Source organism: Ambystoma mexicanum, chromosome 1q, assembly GCF_040938575.1.
Source record: "Ambystoma mexicanum isolate Mex_15411 chromosome 1q, UKY_AmexF1_1, whole genome shotgun sequence".
In the NCBI taxonomy this organism is placed as follows: Eukaryota; Metazoa; Chordata; class Amphibia; order Caudata; family Ambystomatidae; genus Ambystoma; species Ambystoma mexicanum.
Window position 1 is genome coordinate 222,322,016 of NC_090922.1, and position 18,703 is coordinate 222,340,718.

The window sequence follows — 18,703 nt, forward strand, 5'->3', positions numbered from 1 at the left end:
GGGGTTTTAAATGCCGGTCGGCGAGCAGCAGTCCACCTTTTTTCCCCTTGTTCCTGCAGCAGCTATGGAGTTTTCCCCGCCCACCGCTGACTAACTAATTACCTTTGCAGGTATGCTAATGTTACATTATAGCTTGTTGCAGATGGCGCGGTCACAGACTATCGAGCCGAAGCCTCGTTGCAGAGGAAATGACCATAAGCAATCAGCCCCCTGTATAGCCTGACTCAGCGGGGGTGGAAAGGTCTGTAAAGAGGCGCACCCACCACTTTTCACGCCGCTGCCGCTCCCCAATACCGTGTACACAGATTAATCCAAAACGGGATGGTCAGCAAGGTTAGGGGCGCAAAACCTGGATTAGGACAAAGATGTGCATTGGTCAACTAAAATCTGATGGGATACAAATTGAGGGGGTTGCAGGAATTAAGAAATTTGAAACATTCACTGCCGAACGTCCTTTGTTGACGTATGTGAAAATAAATAAAATAATTGTGGCCTTGTTTTTCCACAAATATGGCTGTGTTGATTTTGTGAACATCAGGCTCGAAAAGGCAGAGGCAATGACGGTAATGGGGGACAATCGGTGGTTCGCTGCCTATGTTGTCAAAAGTCCACCAAAGCACCCGGTGATCATGCAAACACTAATAATGAGGAATTGTAACAAATTTAGTGGCAAGAAATATTGTTGATCTGGGTGAATGAGAATCTATCATGCTATAAATGCTCCAACGAAAATGTCGAATTTCGACACCCGCATATATATGTGGGGGTGTGGGTAAAGTGAATAATAGATATTGGTGGGGTCTGAGGGGCTGCAGGGAGTATGAAGGACTGTGGGAAGGGTGAGGTCTCCCACCTCATATATATGCAGCGAAATGCGTTAAAAAAAAAAAAGAACATTCAGCATTTTCGTTTGTTAAATGTTAAAGGTATTTGTACCGCGCACCGTCACCAACGGAGTTGGTCCCCAGGCGCTCTGGCGGATCTGTAAACGACAAGGTGGGATGGGTTAGTAAGGTGAAGATGGAGTAAGATAGTGAGAGGAGTGGTGTTCTGTTAGCAGCTTCAACTCGGTATACACCGGGTGCTGAGCTTTGGTGCGAGTATTGGATCTGTGTCATTCCACGTGTGCTGTTGGTGCGGCTTATGTGTTGTTGCAGTGTTGTGAAGTGCGTGCGACTTGTGCTAGAGATGGTTGTGAGTTTTTTGAATGAGAAGTATGCAGAGAGTTCGAGCTTACATTGGTTAGTGGGTTACCTGACATTTAACATGCTAACATTCACGGTTCTGTCTAAGTGTGTCACTTTGTAACCTTCACAATCCTATCTAGATGAGGTGCAGGCTAATGTATACTGTCCAAATGGACCTCCGAGGGCATCCCCTCTAGTAGTCATCTTCTCCTGCCCCCTGACATGTTGAGGAAATCAGACTTGCTAAAAGGCACGCCAAATGACCCCTCATAAAGCCCAGAGATGGAAGTGTAGTATAAATAATTGGTATGCAATACCACTCGGTGGTTTGCTCTTTACAGAGTGTACCTTTAGTTCAAAGGTTCACGAAACGCGTTTGGGCGCTTTCTTTCTCTCAACGCAGTTATAGAATCGACCCAGGCTGGACATTCAAGCACTGCCAGTTTCCCAGGTGAGACACACAGTGTCCTGGCTCTGCAGGTCGTTAAGGTGCTCAGGTTGCAAACACATTTCTTTTATTGGCAGACCCTTTCATATGCATGATGGCAGATTTCCAACCCAAAGAGCTCCCAAAGGAACAGTTAGCTTGTAAATCAGTGATAGTTAAAGTGAGCAACACAAAGTACCCATATAAAGATTTGTTTATATCCATGATTACTACTATGTTGACATGCCAACAAACAAAGTTGCTTTATTGTGCAGTATTAAATGCGCAGTGATCCAGCACTCCGTGTCAGTTTAGGATTAGGCTATAACTGGGATTGGAGAGAGCTGCTGCAGTCAAACAGTACAAATGCCTCAGGCGAACTATAGAGAACGTTATTTCTTTTAACCTCTGATATATTATGAACTGTTACACTTGTTAAACTATACACTAAGAGCCCAGAGATATTACAAAAAAGAGGATGCTATTACTTATGCAGGGGGGAGGATATTTATGGCTAGACTCAAATTTTCTTTCATGGTCAAAAGATTGAGCGAACATTTTAAACCTGCTGGGAGGGAGCATGGGTCTAGAATGAGAAATTGTCATGTAAACAAGTGAAATCATTCTAATTAATATGAATTCATGTGGCAACTAAACTGCATTTTTATGATCTATGTGGGGTTGACTATTTTTTAAAGATTCTATACGGAGGCGAACCTGTAATATGTGGTTTTGTTAAGTTTATTTAAAATTAAAAAATATATGCAGTGCATGGGGCAAGAGGCCAAAGGACTGGCCTCGAAATCTGCATCGCTCATTGGCACCCACGCTCCCAAAATAGACTGCACTGCATGTAGTTTGCTTCTGCTTGATGGCAAATCGCCCCAATCCCCAAGGTCAGCACAGCATATGTTTCCATCAACATTGCACTTCCCTTAAGGCAACACCCCTCCTTGCATTTCTAACTGGAGTGTTACTCCCCAGGAGGGCCACATATGCAGGTGCTAAGCAACACGACTGCTCCACCATTACAGAATCATCTGGGTTAACCCTTCACGACATGAATTTCAAGAATAAAGAACTCGCTATTTACAGCAGAGGCAAAATATCCAGTGCAGCAATTCACGAATCCTTGGGGGCAGGGTCGGACTTGCGCCCAATATCAGTCCAGGCACATAAACACGTGCCCACAATCACCCATTACCATTCAATACTGTCCAGAACAGACAGAGTACTACCCCCAAAGGGGTGTTTTGGAAACAAATGTGTTGCAAATAATAGTAACTTAAGAAACTGACACCCTCTGCACAAAAAAAGGTTAGTTCTGCCAAAAAACGTGCCCATTTACTAAATCATTGAATGGCACTTCGGCATTGTCCTGTACTGGATTCAAGTGAACTGATACCTGTTCCGGGCACCTCACAGGTCCATCAGTTTGCGTTCAACCCAGTCTCGGAAATGGAAACCTTCAAACTCATCCAAGGACTTAAACCATCTAGATGCAGATGCAAGCCATTTCTCCCCGAAAGACATAGCTTGGATTGCATCCTTTCTTTCTAATAGAACTATGAGTGTTCTCATCCACTGCTTCAGCCATCCCAGCCTGGTCTCCTGAGGAGTCCCCCCCCCCCCCCCCAAGGCTCCGTGTCTTCCCAACCTTACACAAAATATTCACAAAGCCTCTCTCCGACCGCCTAGATTCATTGGGTATTGTTAGGAAAGATTCCCCTTTACTGCACCTTTCCTTCCATTTCTATGGAGCCCCAAACTTTTAACTTTATTTTTGAATCAGGCCTGTTCTTTTTACAGTGCATTGAAGCCTTAAGCTTCACTACACTGGCTTTTTCTAATCTGTTATGGGGAAACGGACATGTCCTTCAGGCTGTCGGTACTGGGAAACATTATGTTACTTCTTTTGGTAATGTGTTATCACTATTGGTAACTTTTTATCATTGTACAAAGCATCTTACAATGCAGTACTATGGGGTACACGTTTTGTTTTACCCCAGACTTACACAGACAGACAGAGGATGTTTGGTTACTCTAGGTGTGCTAAATGGACAAGCTGGTGGCAGCAGTTACTTCTTCTTACTTTTTGGGACTTTGTTTTAGCCTTATCGATTTTGACTACTAACTCAAACATGGCCAAAGGTTTTTCGCTTGTCCTTTGGCCATCTTGTCTTTTAACAAGGGGGGTCCTGGGAGTCCCTCTGCCAGACATTAGTCCTGGTTGCGAGAGACTTATCCAGAGTCTTTAGCTCACTATCTTTCAGAGAGAAGAAATATCCTAAACATATCAGTCTTTGTCCTGCCCTGGGGCAGTCCAGCACCGAAATGCTAGGCAATTCTCCTCTGAACAAGTCTGGGGATGCTGTTGGTACTCTTGTTCAGAGGAGAATTGCCTAGCATTTCGGTGCTGGACTGCCCCAGGGCAGGACAAAGACTGATATGTTTGGGATATTTCTTCTTTGTGAAAGATAGTGAGCTAAAGACTCTGGGTAAGTCTCTCGTAACCAGGACTAATGTCTGGCAGAGAGACTCCCAGGACCCCCCTTGTCAATTTGCATCTTGTCTTTTAGCCTTCTTACTGGCCTGTGAGGCCAGGAAAATACTTATATGGACTTTGTGCACGGGAACGCAGAGGCTTTTGACGGGCTACTGGAGGGCTATGTGTGTTTGCTGCCAGGAAGTGGGATGGGTGGAATGAATGAGTTTTGACGCCAGTGGTCCCGATTGGACCACTGCTGGGTGTTGTGTGTGTGTGGGAGGGGCAGATCGGCCATTGGCTAGTGAGGGCTGCTGCTCTTACCTACCCCTGCACCCACTCTAGAGAGATCCTGGAAGCAGCCCAGACTCCTGTCCAGCTACAAGACCTGGAGACTGTGGACAATTTAGGGTTGGACTTCTGAAGTTCGGGGCGATTCTCTGGACTAGTGCGAATACTAATCGTACCTTTCCTTTCAGGGGTGTGATATGTATTTTGCCCTACACAAGAAATTGTATGTATCCAATTTTTTTATTGTGTGACAATATTACCTGTTGGTAGTCATTTCTCACTGTGTGTTTTGGCCATAAGTAAAGAAGTATTTTTATACTCCGTTGTCTAAGTGTAATCTTTGACCTCTGCACTATGTACACTCATTGTGGACCCCTCAAAAGCTCACCACCTCTTGAGACTTAGCCTAGACCACTCACCTAGCTACCTTGAACTGGTTTGGCTACAGCTCCCAGAGTTGTCCCCGTCACAATAGAGGTTGGCCTTCTATACATATGTCCACCAGGCCAAAGTATAGAAAATAAGCCCTAACAGATATCTCCTACACGAATTACGCAGACGCTACCCAAATCCTCATTCCTTGATCATGCTCCTATAATCTAGACACTAACACATTAGGCAGGATCTACCAAAGCATCCAAGCCTGGATGGCCATGAATTCACTATGCATGAATGGTGACAAAAACAGAGTTGCTCCTGGTCGGCTCTCCACCACTACTGAATAAATTAGACAAAGCATACAACTCCATTATGGACAGCAACCCCATCACAGTCACCAAAGTGAAAACTTTGAGGGGTGTACTTCGTCGCCTCATTTTCCCTATCTAGACAGGTAAATGCTATCACCTCAGCAGCAGCATATACCATAATATATATTTTTTTTATTTGTAGTTGGTTATACAAAACCTTTTTACAAAATAAGCAGCTCATAACATATTACTGTAAAAAAAGTAATAATTTAAGGAAGGAACAAAAATAATAAAAAAGGAACAAGTTACTTACCTGTACCTGTTCAACAGCTTGGGTCTGGCATGGATTCACATGCTCACGAATATTCCTCGTCAGGCTGGGAATCCTCGGTAAAGAAAAAATCAGTATCAGTTTCGTTTCTGATCTGTCTTTCTTAGTAGTAACCAATCACTGATCTCTGGGTCATAATGCCCACAGCCAATGACTGTCCTCTCCCTAAGCCCCTCCCCTGGCAGCCATTCTCAGATTTGGTAGCACGTAAAGTGGCAGTATGACCAAGTGAAGAGCCACAGCACGGAGGGAGGGAGGGAGGGAGGGAGGGAGGGAGGGAGGGTTTGCATGTGAATCCATGCCAGACCCATGCTGGAGAACAACAGTTACAGGTAAGTAACCTCTTCTCCAGCATGGATTCACATGCTCATGAATATAAGAATACATAGCAGTACACACCTGCACAACCACGGGAGGTGGCAAAAGGCTCAACATTAAGCATTACATAAACCCAACATTAAGCAACTCTTACCTTCCCACCAGGCCCACCTTCAGTTGAACAGGTTGCGCAGCACTGCTTGGCCGACTCTGGACTCCTCCCTGGAATCCAGGTCGACGCAGTAGAATCTCGTGAAGGTGTGCGTCGACCTCCACGTAGCAGCCCTGCAGATGTCCAGCAAGGGCACACCAGATAGGAACGCCGTGGTAGCTGTGATCGCTCTGGTGGAATGGGCTCTGACGGTCAGGCAGCGGTCGGTTTGCCAACCGATGACAGTACATGATACAGCCGGAGAGCCATCTGGAAATGGAAGCCTTCGAGAGAGCCTTCCCCCGATTGACAGGTCCAAAATTCACAAAGAGTTGTGACTTCTTCCAAAACACTTGGTGCGGTCCACGTAGAACTTCAGCGCTCTAGCCACATCCAGCGAGTGCAAAGTCCTTTCAGCCGGCGACGAAGGCGACGGGAAGAAAACAGGCAACACCAAGGGTTCGTTGAGGTGGAAGTCCGACGGCACCTTGGGCATGAAGGAGGGGTGCGTCCTGAGCACTACCCTCGTGTCGTGAAAAGTCAAGTGCGGGGCCTTGCAGGAAAGGGCCTGGATCTCTCCCCCCGTCGTGCGGAGGTGATGGCCACAAGAAACGCTGTTTTCCACGACAAGAACTTCAACGGAGCCGAGTGCAGAGGCTCGAACGGAGGTCCCATGGGCTTGGTCAGCACCACGTTGAGCTCCCACGCCGGGGCCGGAGCCTTCACCGGCGGTAACGATCTGAACAGTCCCTTCATGAACTCTTTCACCAGACGATGAGACCACAAAGACGTCCGCCCTGTGGTTCTGGTGTATCGGGAGATCGCAGCAAGATGAATCTTGATGGATGCGTGCGCCAGTCCAGCTTTGGCCAGCGTCAGTAGGTACGGCAGTACTTGGGGGGCCGTAATCCGTAGAGGGTTAATCATCTGTGCCTGGCACCAGACAGAGAACCTCTTCCATTTGTGTCCGTAGCATTTAAGAGTTGAGGACTCCCTGGCCTTTGCAAGAACCTCTCTGCAGTCGGCCGGTATGTCGTATCCTCCAAACTCTAACGCTGCAGGAGCCAGGCCTGCAAGTTCAGCGACTTCGGGTCTTGATGGAGGATGGCGCCTCCTTCCCTGGAGAGAAGATCCGCGCCCACTGGCAGCTTGATTGACGGGGACGCTGACAAGTCCAGAAGGTCCGGGAACCATATCTGCCTCGGCCACGCAGGTGCGACGAGGATCATCCTGCACCGTGACCTCTTGAGCTGGTTGATGAGCCGGATCAGCAATGGCAATGGAGGGAACGCGTATAGAAACAGGCCCTCCCAGGGGAACGAGAAAGCATCGCCCATGCTCCTCGGCTGGGTAAACCTGCTGGCGAACCTCCGGCACTTGGAGTTCGTCGCCGTCGCGAACAGATCGATCTGGGGTGTGCCCCACCGTCGGAAGAGGCGGTCCACTAGATCCTGTCGTAGTTCCCACTCATGGCACGAGCGCAGCTCCCTGCTGAGTGAGTCGGCGATGGTGTTTTTTATCCCTGCCAGATGAAACGGCACCAGAAACATCCCTTGGCCGACGGCCCAATGCCACAGATCCTGCGCCTCCCTGGACAGGGCTGGGGACCTGGTTCCGCCCCGTTTCCTGATGTAGAACATGGTGGTGGTGTTGTCGGTGAAGATCCTCACCACCTTGCCCTTGAGGGACGGAAGGAAGGACCTGAGGGCCCAAAACACTGCACGGAGCTCCAGGACGTTGATATGGAGGACTTCTCCGACGGGAGCCAAAGGCCTCTCGGGTGCAGATTTTCGGTGTGCGCTCCCCACCCTTCCAGTGAGGCATCCGCGGTCACTGTCTCCTGGTGGCCGGGGGTCTGGAAGTCCATGCCCGCCGTCAGATGCGCGCGGGTGCCCCACCACCGGATCGCTCGTCGGAAACTCTCGTCGAGTGTGATCCTCTCCTCGAAGCTGCCCGTCGTATGGATCCAGCGCGCGTCCAGAACTCCTGCAACGGTCGCATCCGGATCCTGCACAGGGGGATGAGGTAAATGCAAGAAGACATCATTCCGAGGAGGGACTTGATGGACCTCACTCTGGCCGAGTCCGCAACCAGCATCCGCTGCACCTTGCCCAGAATGGCCCTCCGACGGGGAGGCCAGAAGCGACACTGTGTCGAGCTTCGCTCCCAGAAACAGTGCGTTTTGCGCGGGCACCAGGTGGGACTTGGCATAGTTTACGGAGAATCCCAGGTCCGTGAGAAGTTGGACGGTCCTTGCCATGTGCTCCACGGCGAGCTCCCTCGTCTTGGCTCGGATGAGCCAGTCGTCCAGGTAGGGGTAGACGTGGATCCCCTCTCGGCGCAGCTGCGCCGTCACCGGTGCGAGGCACTTGGTGAACACCCTGGGTGCCGACCTTAGTCCGAAGGTAAGGGCTCTTAACTGATAGTGACGCCCTTGGACCACGAACCTGAGAAACTTTCGGTGTCCCTTTAGGATGGGTATATGGAAGTAGGCATCCTCCAAATCCAACGACGACAGGAAATCACCCTCCTCCAGCTGACCCAGGACATGTTGGAGGGTGACCATCCGGAACTTCTGTGTCTTGATGAATTTGTTCAGTCGTCGTAGGTCCAGGATGGGACGCCATCCTCCCGTCTTCTTCTTCATGAGGAAGTATCTTGAGTGAACTCCGGAGCCCCGAAGCCTCTTTGGGACGAGCTCGATGGCGCCCTTCCTGAGCATCGCCTTTACCTCTAAGAGAAGTTGAGGGACGTGAAGTTCTTTCCTGGCCACAGGGGGAACGCGCGGGCACCTTCTTTGAAACTGAAGCGCGTGACCCTGGGCCAGGGCGTCCAGCACCCAACGGTCGGTGGAGATGGATTCCCACACGCTGACGAAGCTCGCCAGCCGGCCTCCCACCGGGGTGCTTCGGTGGGGGCCCAACCCCACGGCCGGTTCAGTTCTGCTTCGACGAGGCTTTGGCGCCTTGACCTCCTTGGCGACGACGGCGGGGTCCGCCTGACTTGCCTCGTCCCCTGTAAGCTTCCTGCGACGACGAACGGGCCGCTTGACGGTAGGTGGAAAATCCGCCGCCGGAACCTTTGGAGGCACCCTTGCCTCCGCCGCTCCGAAAGGGCAGCCGCCGTTGCTGGAGAACCCCAAGAGCCCGGGCCGTCTCCGTGTCTGCTTTGGTGGCTTGAAGGGAATCGTCCACTGTTTTCCCAAACAGGTTGTTTCCATCGAACGGCATGTCTTGACGGAAGTCAGTAGCCTTGAGCCATCCACGCCGCCTAAGGCACACGCCGTTGCCCAACTGGCGAAATCCAGTGTCGGCGATGTCCGTCGCAATCGTAATGGCGTGGTCCGACGCCACCTCGCCTTCCTGCAAGATCTCTAGGGCATCCGCCCTCTTGTCGTCCGGTAGGAAGTCCAGCAGGGGGGCCAGTTTGTACCACAGCTCCCTGTCGTAGCGGGCTACGATAGCCGAGGCGTTGGCGCCTTAATCGTCGTCGCTGCAGACGAGATGACCCTGCGTCCCATCGTATCCAATTTCTTTCCCTCGCCGTCCGGCGGGGAAGTCGACGTGGAGGCCGCACCGTCCCCCCGCTTTCTTCCTGGCCGCCGCAGAGACGACGGAGTCCGTGGTCGGCTGTGCCCGGAGGCACAAGGGGGCGTCGTCCGGGACCCGGTACTACTTCTCGTACCGATCCCTTCTAGCCGGCGTCGTGGATGGGTTCTTGAGGAGGGCGAGGTCCTCATCCCAAATATCGTCCAGTAGAGGCACAGAGAGGACCGTCGTCCTCTTGGCCTCGCGGCGTTGATAAAGGAAACCTTGCTTCTTCTCCTCCGGGCAGAGCTGGAAGAGCTCGGATGCCCTGGCGATCATGGAGTGAAACGATCCAATCTCGTCGGGCGGGGAAGCTCGGGTGGGAGGTGACGACGGCAGATCCTTGTCGTAAACCTCGTCGTCCGTACCCGTCGCGGCCGTGTCAGTCCCCGTATCATCCCCACGAGTCGTGGACGGGGAGGAGGGCTGAACAGGGCGCGATGGCTGAAAAGGAGGTGGAGGGTGAATCCTTCTTCTCTTAGGGGGAGGGCTCCCAGAAGGGCCTGGCTCCGGGTCCCCCGTCGGGAGCGGTTCCTCCACTGGTGGTAACGGCAGTCTCGTCCTTATCTCCGAGCATAAGGACTGTATAGCCAACAAAATGGCCGCCAAGTTGTCTTAATAGCACTAACGCTCGAGAGCAATAGCACGAGGATCCGAACACTTGAACGTGCGGTAAAAATCTGAAGATGGCTGCCAGAGGCGGGGCTTAGGTAGAGGGCAGTCATTGGCTGTGGTCAGTATGACGCAGAGATCAGTGATTGGTTACTACTACGAAAGACAGATCAGAAACGAAACTGATACTGTTTTTTTCTTTACCGAGGATTCCCAGCCTGACGACGGGGAATATTCATGAGCATGTGAATCCATGCCAGACCCCATGCTGGAGAAGTAAATAGACCATTAATCTAACAAATCATACAAACATTTCAATCTCTTTCTAATTTTAAGACTAGCAAATTCTAGCAGAGAAATATGTTATCGTCCCAGTCTACGTCTTAGCAAATACAAACTGTCAAATTCTTCAGATTCTTTCAGAAAACCCAGAGAGGGGGGGGGGGGGGGGGAGTGGGCTAAGAGACCGTGCAGGCAGGCAGAAGAAAAAAAAAACAGGAGAAAAGATAAGAAATCTAGGAGTGAGCAGAGAGTACACGTGCCAAAGCATCAAACATTATGTACTTTACATCATTAACAACTCAAGAGATTACTTCTTACCAGAACCTGGAACACAGCTATGGACAGTGCTGTATTATAGCCCAAAATAATTCTCTCCCTGAACATTTCAGAAATTATGCCCTCCTCTGTCCGTAAATCTAACGAAGAGAGTCAACCTCTTTTGCCAGGTCCCCTCTCATTCCATCAAAAGATGTTTCAGACTGGTTATTCGGGATGGTGCATATGTTTCATAGTTTAATTGCTGCATCCCCCTGTCCTCTTGGCCAGAATTTCCCCAGTATGAACAAGATTAAGACGGATTCTCAAGATATTCTTCCTAATTTTCCAGTATGGGTACTTCCCTAAGTATCTCGGTAGAGAATCCAATTATTTGTCAAAAACCAGAAAACTGTTCAAAGGGGATACCAATCTCATTCTCTCAATTGTAACTATCCAGTCCATTGTTTCAAGGACCTTCTTTGCCTTTAGTGGATTGCTAATTAGAGTATCCAAATCAGTGTCAGCTTTTGCAAGAATCTCATCTGTTTTTTTAGGCTAAGTAGGAGAGGAATTTTAACTTGTAATGTTTCAAATGGGCCTTAATGTCCTCATATTGCATGTCCTTCTGGGCTGTTATGAGAAGTCAATAAAGGGAAAGCAATCTCCATTCTTCCAGGGTTGTCAGCGATTTCAATCCCAATTCAAATCTAAGAGAGGACACAGTGTGGCTCGTGGGCAGCCCAAGGACTCTCTTCCAAACCGAGCCCTCTAGCTTCTGCCAGTCAGTGTCCCATAGTTGTGGCTTTGCTTCCAGACCATACAGTAGTACTTCACTGTGTAGAATTTAGTTAGGGGTAAGAGTGAGAATTTACTGAAATTAAAGAGAATTTTTCATTTGTGGGTCAGTTCAATTTTATTTTGTAACTCCTGTACCACCTTGATTATTGATAGGGAAGCATAGATTTTGTATCCCAGGTACACCAGTTCCTCAACTCTCGGAATGGCTGTCGTCCAAAACCCACTGTGAGAAGTTAACCTGCTAGCGCGTGTGCCTGAAAGCCACCAGTTTAGATTTCCTAGGGTTTATGGTGAGCCCATTTTCTTTACCATAATCGCTCAACCTATTCCGGAGACGTTGTAGCCCCACAGTTGTATTATCTACTAGGACTATGTCATCGGCATAGGCCAGCCAATGGACCTTAGTCACATTGATCTTTGGGCTGGCCAATGCAGACGACTGCAAAAAAAGGGACCCGGGTCCGCTAAGTACAAGTTAAAGAAAAATGGTGCTCGCAGGCATCCCGGTCTTACTCCCTTCTCCACTTTAATAGGGTCGGATAAATGCCCCTCCTCGTCCAGGCGGACAACTCGACCAGCATGGACACCAGACCTTCTGGGGGGCCCCCCCATTTCCTAAGTTTACTCCATAGTCGTTCCCTGATAACTTGGTCGAATGCCCTTGAGAAGTCCACCCAAGCCCCATATAACTTTCACCCTTGACCCTGGTGTTCTCACTAATCAATTCAAGAGCCAGCCCATTAAGAGCCGTTGACGAGCTGCTCCTAAACCCGGTTTGGAACTTCGATAGGACTTGGGCCTCCTCTGCCCATTTTTTAAATTCTCATTAAAATGTTCATAAAGAGTTTGCTTTCAATGTCAAGGAGGGCGATCAGCCGATAGTTTTCCGGTTGTAAACAATTGCCCCCCCCCTTGAAGAAAGGAATAATTGTTGCCATTTTCCAAGAGGAGGGTAAAGTCCTTCTCATTAAAATCTCTTTGAAAAGCCAACAAAGCAACTTTGCCCAAACCACTATGTTGTTTTTTAGGACCTGGTAAGTAAGCCCATTTGGGTTTGCTGCTTTCGATGAAGACGACTTGGTAATTATCTCCGCTATATCCTGTTCCTCAAAGGCGAGTTTCCAACTGACCCCTTTGACAGAGCGGTCTTGGATTTTCAAAGTTTTTGGACAAGTATTCTGTCCATTTGACTTCCGTTACCAAATGACACTGTACACTATTGATGTTTTTCTCTAAATGGTTAATAACCAGTTCCTGGAGTTATTTTTGCCTAACGCCTTTAGCATTGTTTCTCCATCTTTTTGGAGACACGTCATCTTTCTATCTGATGACCAGTGCTTGTAGGCAGATTTTAGTTTCTTCGCTTCTCTATTGTATGCTTCTGGGCCTACGTTTTGTTGCTTTAATTTCCTCACCTTCTGTCTGAGTTTTTTTTATAAAGTCAGGTTTCCTCATCGAAAGTGTGGGAGTGGGCCATTCGCCTCCCTATACCCCCTACACTGGGTGGATTGACAGACTAGATGAACTTTACCATTTTTGCAGGCTGGCAATTCTCCTGCTGTTCACTGACGGGAACAGCCATAAGGTTGCGTTTCAATATTCTACCCTCTCGCCTATACTTCAGTAGACTTACGTTTCCCTTCCTTATTACCAGATCCTGCATTTGTTTTTCTACCAGGGAGGTCCCAATATCTGTAATTGATAGCTTTAACCACGAGTGATCGCTCCCTCCCTCAGAGTTAATCTTCAGGGAGAGACTACGAGAGAGTAGACCTTCGGACAAGAAAATATAATCTAAGATGGAGGTGGACATTCCTCGCTTCCAAGTTGTCGTTGGGGGGGAGAATGTCTCACGGGACTGCCCCATTTAACATTTTCAAACCAAAGCGTCCATGAACTCCACCCAGTATTTTCCTTTCCTTGAAATTCCAGCATCTCTCACTCCGTTATTTTGCATTGATGCATGTATACATTGTGTATTCAAGTCCCCTGCCAGAATTATGTATACGCCCCCATAGTTCAAATAGTGTTGATAGAATACAGAGAAAAGCCTGAAGACTGAGCCAGGCGGGGTTTCCGTTTATGTTAATAATTATCACCTGGATGTCATAAATAATAGTTCTTACCAATAATTTGCATTGTTGGATGTCTTTATTGTTGTTAAAGATCGAAGTTATTTCCCTGCATGTAGAATTTTTGAGGGCCATCAGTAGACCTCCTGATGGTCTTTCTTTGGCTTTTTGTTGAGCAGGTAGTGTATACGATTGCAATAGGATCGATTTACCAGGTTTCTTGAAGGATTACAATACCTGCATCACTAAACAGAAGATCCTTCATTATTTTAGTTGTAAAAGTCTTGGGACCCTGCATGTTCCAGCTGATCAGGCTTAGATCACTTTGCCTAAAGAGACTGCTACCCCAGTCCCAATTTCTGTAACACTTGGTTAAGAATTTCTGGCAGGAGCGTATACGCGTTGAATTGGGGGGCTTGGCTGCCATCCTTTGGTGTTCCAGAACGATCTGTCCCTCTCAAATTTGCCTCAAGTTTAGGTGATGTCCTATTTGGATGGCGCTGACTCAACTGCTTGCCATTATGAACCTCTGATGGAGCCGACTATGAGACAATTAGATTATGTCTCTCCAATTTGCTTGATGCGTTCAGAATAGCATTTTGTGCCCTTCTTGCTGTAAAGCCTACTTCTAATGTGTAAGGGTCACTTCTGTCAGGGAATTTCACACATTCCAACTCATTTGAGCCTAATAAATAGAGGTTTGGCACTCTCTTGAAGTGGGTTATAATCACACTTCTACATAGGGAATTATGTAGTGGGTCTTCGCCACTAGCCTGAGCCAAACTTTTGAGACTGCATATGTAGATGTTCCTTCCTTGATATTCTTGGAGGACCCATTGCATTTTTCCATAATATTATGTTATTTGGCATTTATATAGCGCCTTATACTTCATTGGTATGACCTCAAAGCGCTGGTAGGTTGAACGCCCTCTGGAACCGCAGTTCAAGGCAGTAGAGAGCGTGAGTGTCATACGGTGCGTGGGTGCACCAGATGTGTGCAGCTGGTGTGGTTGTTGCATGATAGCTGCTCCTTAAAGGTAGGTGCGGTGCTGAGGAAATCAGTTGGATGTGTTCAGTCTGGAGGGTGGACACCCAGACTGAATTCTGGCTGCGTTAGGCCTGAGGAGACGCCTAAGCTAGCCAGAACATGCTCAGCTAGGTGTGTTTTAATAGGATGAGGTGTTTGTGGGGTCATGTTAGTATGAGAACAGCTAGACCGATGGGTAGGATATGCTTTCGGTTCTGGTGTATGTCAATTTTCCAGTGCCATTTGTGTTTTCATGAAGAGCAAAAGTCTTCCCCTGTCCAACAGCCCTGGATGCTTTTGCTTGCTCCAAACTTACATGTTTTAAAATTATTGGAGCTATTTTCAAGTTTGAGATATCTCCTGCAGCACTGGCTGGATTCGGTAATGCTGAGACCTGATTTTTCTTCAGAAATATTGGTGTCCAAGGCGGCCCCCATTGTTTTTAGAACAGGATTGAGCTTACCATCCCCTCATGTCGTTGTGCCCCCGTTCAGCAAATTAAGAGTCCTTTCTGGTTACTGCTGCCTTCCAAGCTGAATGTTCTCCGTTTTTCTTGGGGGTCAGTTTGTAGCCCCACACTCACGCTGCCCCACAATAACGCTGACAATCTCAATCAATTATGTGTCTCAACCGGGCGCATCCTTTTCAGAGTTTTGCTTCTTGCCTAGATCTCCCACCAGGATACCTGTTGGGGAAGAGTGTCTTAAATTCCCCCCAATTCCCACTACTGAGCTCCCACTTTTCTTTGCTTCTAGAGCATCCTCCTGCAATGGGTTCAAAATGGGCTTTATTGGGGAATTTGTATCTAATTCTTTTGATTTTATATTTTTCTGATTTATAGTTTCTGGTTTTTCCTAAGTAGCATCGGAAAGGTGGTCGAGCACTTCTGTCTTTCTGCTCTTTTCTTCGCTTCCCTTCTGCCTCTGGAATGCTGTTGCCCCACCTCCGTCCACTTTTGGCCAGATGCTTCAAGCCCTCGAGGGGGCCCTTCTGTTGAGGTTTGATGGGGGTGGAGGGGGATGTCTTCCAACTCTACCTCAACTACTAGCGCCAATCTTCTGAACTCCTCCAGAGTTGACTCAGAGAGGGGAGTGTCAAATAAATGTAACAACTCTTCATGCCTTTCTTCCTCCCCCTCTCTTTGTCCATTCAGTGTTTGGGCTTTCAGGTGGCTCATGAAATCCTGAAGCAGGGTGTAGTGAGCCTCTTCCTCTTTTTCCCCCCATTAAGAGAGACTTGGATTGCTGAGAGGTCCAGTCCATGTTTGGCTATCTCCATCCTTGAATCTTTTAGAGTCAGGATCAATATTGAGTAGATTGTGTTGGTAATCCCTACCAACGATGACTCATAGTTTGCAGTCTCTTTGGTTAATTCCATAAGGATCCCTGCTTGAGATGGGGCCTCTGTTTTAAGATGCTCAAAAACAGTGACCAGGGAATTCAATACAAATTTCAGCACTGACAAACTTGCTGCATTTGCTGGCGAATTATCCGACTGTTCCATAGCCACCAGTAGGTTCTCCAGCTCCGTTCCCAATTCCAAATGTCCTGCCTCTCAGGTCTGGACTCTCCCAGGCTTAATAGGATCTCTTCTCAAAGGGTGCTGGTTTCAAATTCCTCTTTTTCCCCTTGGTCGTTGCTCTGTCACTCCTTCTCTTAGTTGTTCTTGAGCCAATGCGCCGTGGGGGGAGGGAGTGGGAGGGGGGTGGGAGGGATGGTGGAGGGGGAGATAAGGGGGGGGGTTCCCTGGGGGGGGGGGGGGGCTTTGGTTTGCTTCTCCCTCTAGGTCATTCAAGCTCCTGGTTCTTTTTTTGCCAAAGAGGTCGTCAATCTTCCTTTGAATTTTTGTTGTTGCAATAGTGTACTCAAGACCCCTTCTCCATGAATGGACTATTTTTGAGGGGACCTCTGTTATGTGGGTGCTGTGCGTGCACTTGTACTCTAGTCTGGACTATTGATCAGCATATACCACAATACTAATTACAGCCAGCAGACCCTTCCTTGCTATCAAGAGCTGTGTCACAGTAGCAAGAGCCCTGATACTTTCAAGATTGGACTACTGCAATGCACTCTTCACAGGAAATACCACAGCCAACATTAGAAAGCTTCAGACCATACAGAATAATACTATTCGAGCATCCCTAAATATCCCCAAGAAAGACATCTCTCCAACAAGAGGAAACCTACACTGGCTGCCAATGCAAGAGTGCATTATATTAAAAACTTTGACCATAAACACACAAATGCCTAGCCAACATGGCGCCCAGATATCACACCAGAAAACATTTGAAACCACAATCCACTAGATCAACATCATTGTCTCCATCTGTACCTTGCATTACCAAAGCACCCTGATGCCTCTGGGCTTGGTGTGCTACACAAATGCCAAAATAAATACGACAGCCTGCTTGGGGTGCTATGTAATGCAAGTCTTTTTGGTAAAGGCCAATTGTCTTGTATTTAAACCGACAACCAAGGTGTTTTTTTCTTCAATATTGCACCTGATGATGTGCAAACAGCTCAAACCTGCTTCCACCGAGAGTGACAGAACCCTCAGAGAGCAGTAATGAAATTCGCACAACAGTCACGCATTTCAAGGGAGTTCCCCTACTGATAAACCTTTGACAGCTAAACCACTGACCCCTGACATTTTCAAACCAAATTATCGATCTTGCTAGAAAGAGCTTGCTTCTGCAAAGGATTTCCACTGATGTTACCTTTAGGGACACAGAACTGCAGGCTGTACCCCCTAGGATTGAATGAAAGCTGACAAACAGTGGTGCTCATGAAACCAGGCATGCGAGAAGACTCATATGGAGTACACCTTAAGGCTTCCGAAGAGACATAGGGTTGCATTAGGAATGGATGATACCTTAGACAAGGACAGAGGGAAACAGTTAGATGAACCAGGTAAAACAAAATCAAAGGCCAGAGTCTTGGGACCAGAGTGGCCAGACATTACAATCTTGCAAGAAGGGAAACTAATGAACGGGGCAAAGCAGGGGAGGAAATGGGCTGGAACAAGACGGAGCTGCGCTCTGGCGAAAACTGGAGACATGCAGCCTAAACTCCCCCCACGTCCCACGTTGGGAAAACTCTGTCCCCAAATGCCTTGAGTCTCCAAGACACTGTGTCTGTGAGACAGAGTTCAGGAAACTGACACGAGTATTTGCAGTGGTGCAAGCTGCAGTCAGGGGCAGAGAGCTTCCTCAACTTGGGGAGGGGGGAGTTAGGGCAAGAAGGGCTAACAGCACTCGTTGCATATCGCCGCTCAGCTGCACGCATAGAGACTGTGCTATGCGTGCAGCGGAGACGCGATATGCAACGACTTCCTACACTGCACCTGAAAGTTGTCCTTTGCTCAACAGCCCAAGTTCAAACAATGAAACCGTCCAAAGCTGTATTATAGGTCTCATGCTTTGCAAACATTTTACTGTCAGGGTGACTATTCTGACGGAAGAAATTAGCACTATACCAAGTGTGCATTGCATGCTCAGAAGGAATGAACGTTTGACTTACTAGCACAGACATGTATGATAAATCGGTGGTCATTCTTATGTCCCAAAAAATGTGTTTTGTTTCAATGCCAAGCAACCAGCATCCCGTTGTGATTTGTTTATGTTATCTTGTTGGTCCTGCTGGCTATCCATGCACTTATGGAATGTTGATGCAAGAGGGGTTTGGCAGCTCAGGAGAATGTTGGCGAGTTAATGTTGCCGAGTGTTCTGAGAGCGACAGTTGGGTCTGAGCTGTGGGTGAATGAGGATGGCCGGTGGGTGTGTCCTCCAAGATCTGTCCCACGATAACATTGTTCAGGTTCCCGTTTGATTTTATAGACAAGGAAGTGTTGTTGGATTCTGATAAGGGAGTGACTGCAGGGGGAGGGGTTTTACTTTGGAATAGCCTATAAAGGCCTCCAGGACTTTGTCCTCCTCCCTGGTGTAATACAGAGTCTCATCTGGGACATTCCCCCAAGCACAACCCGGGTTCCCCCATCCAGGTGATCCTCCCTTGCTCATCCGCCCCCAGCGGCAGCTCTTCCCTGGCCACCTGAATAAGGGATTCTCAAGGTCTGCACGGGAGAATACCCTCAGGCTTCTAACAGAGTGAAAAGGGAAGAGAAAGTAACAAGCCAAGAGAGGGGCAAACTGTGAAGAGTGGCTGCGCTGAGGAAAAGTAAAGAGCCTAG

General features: G+C 48.3%; 1 protein-coding gene across 1 annotated transcript in view; it reads right to left on the reverse strand.

Moving 5' to 3' along the window:
* LIG1 (DNA ligase 1) overlaps positions 1–18,703 on the reverse strand; it is an 876,776-nt gene that overhangs the window by 693,156 nt on the left and 164,917 nt on the right. The window lies entirely within an intron of this gene.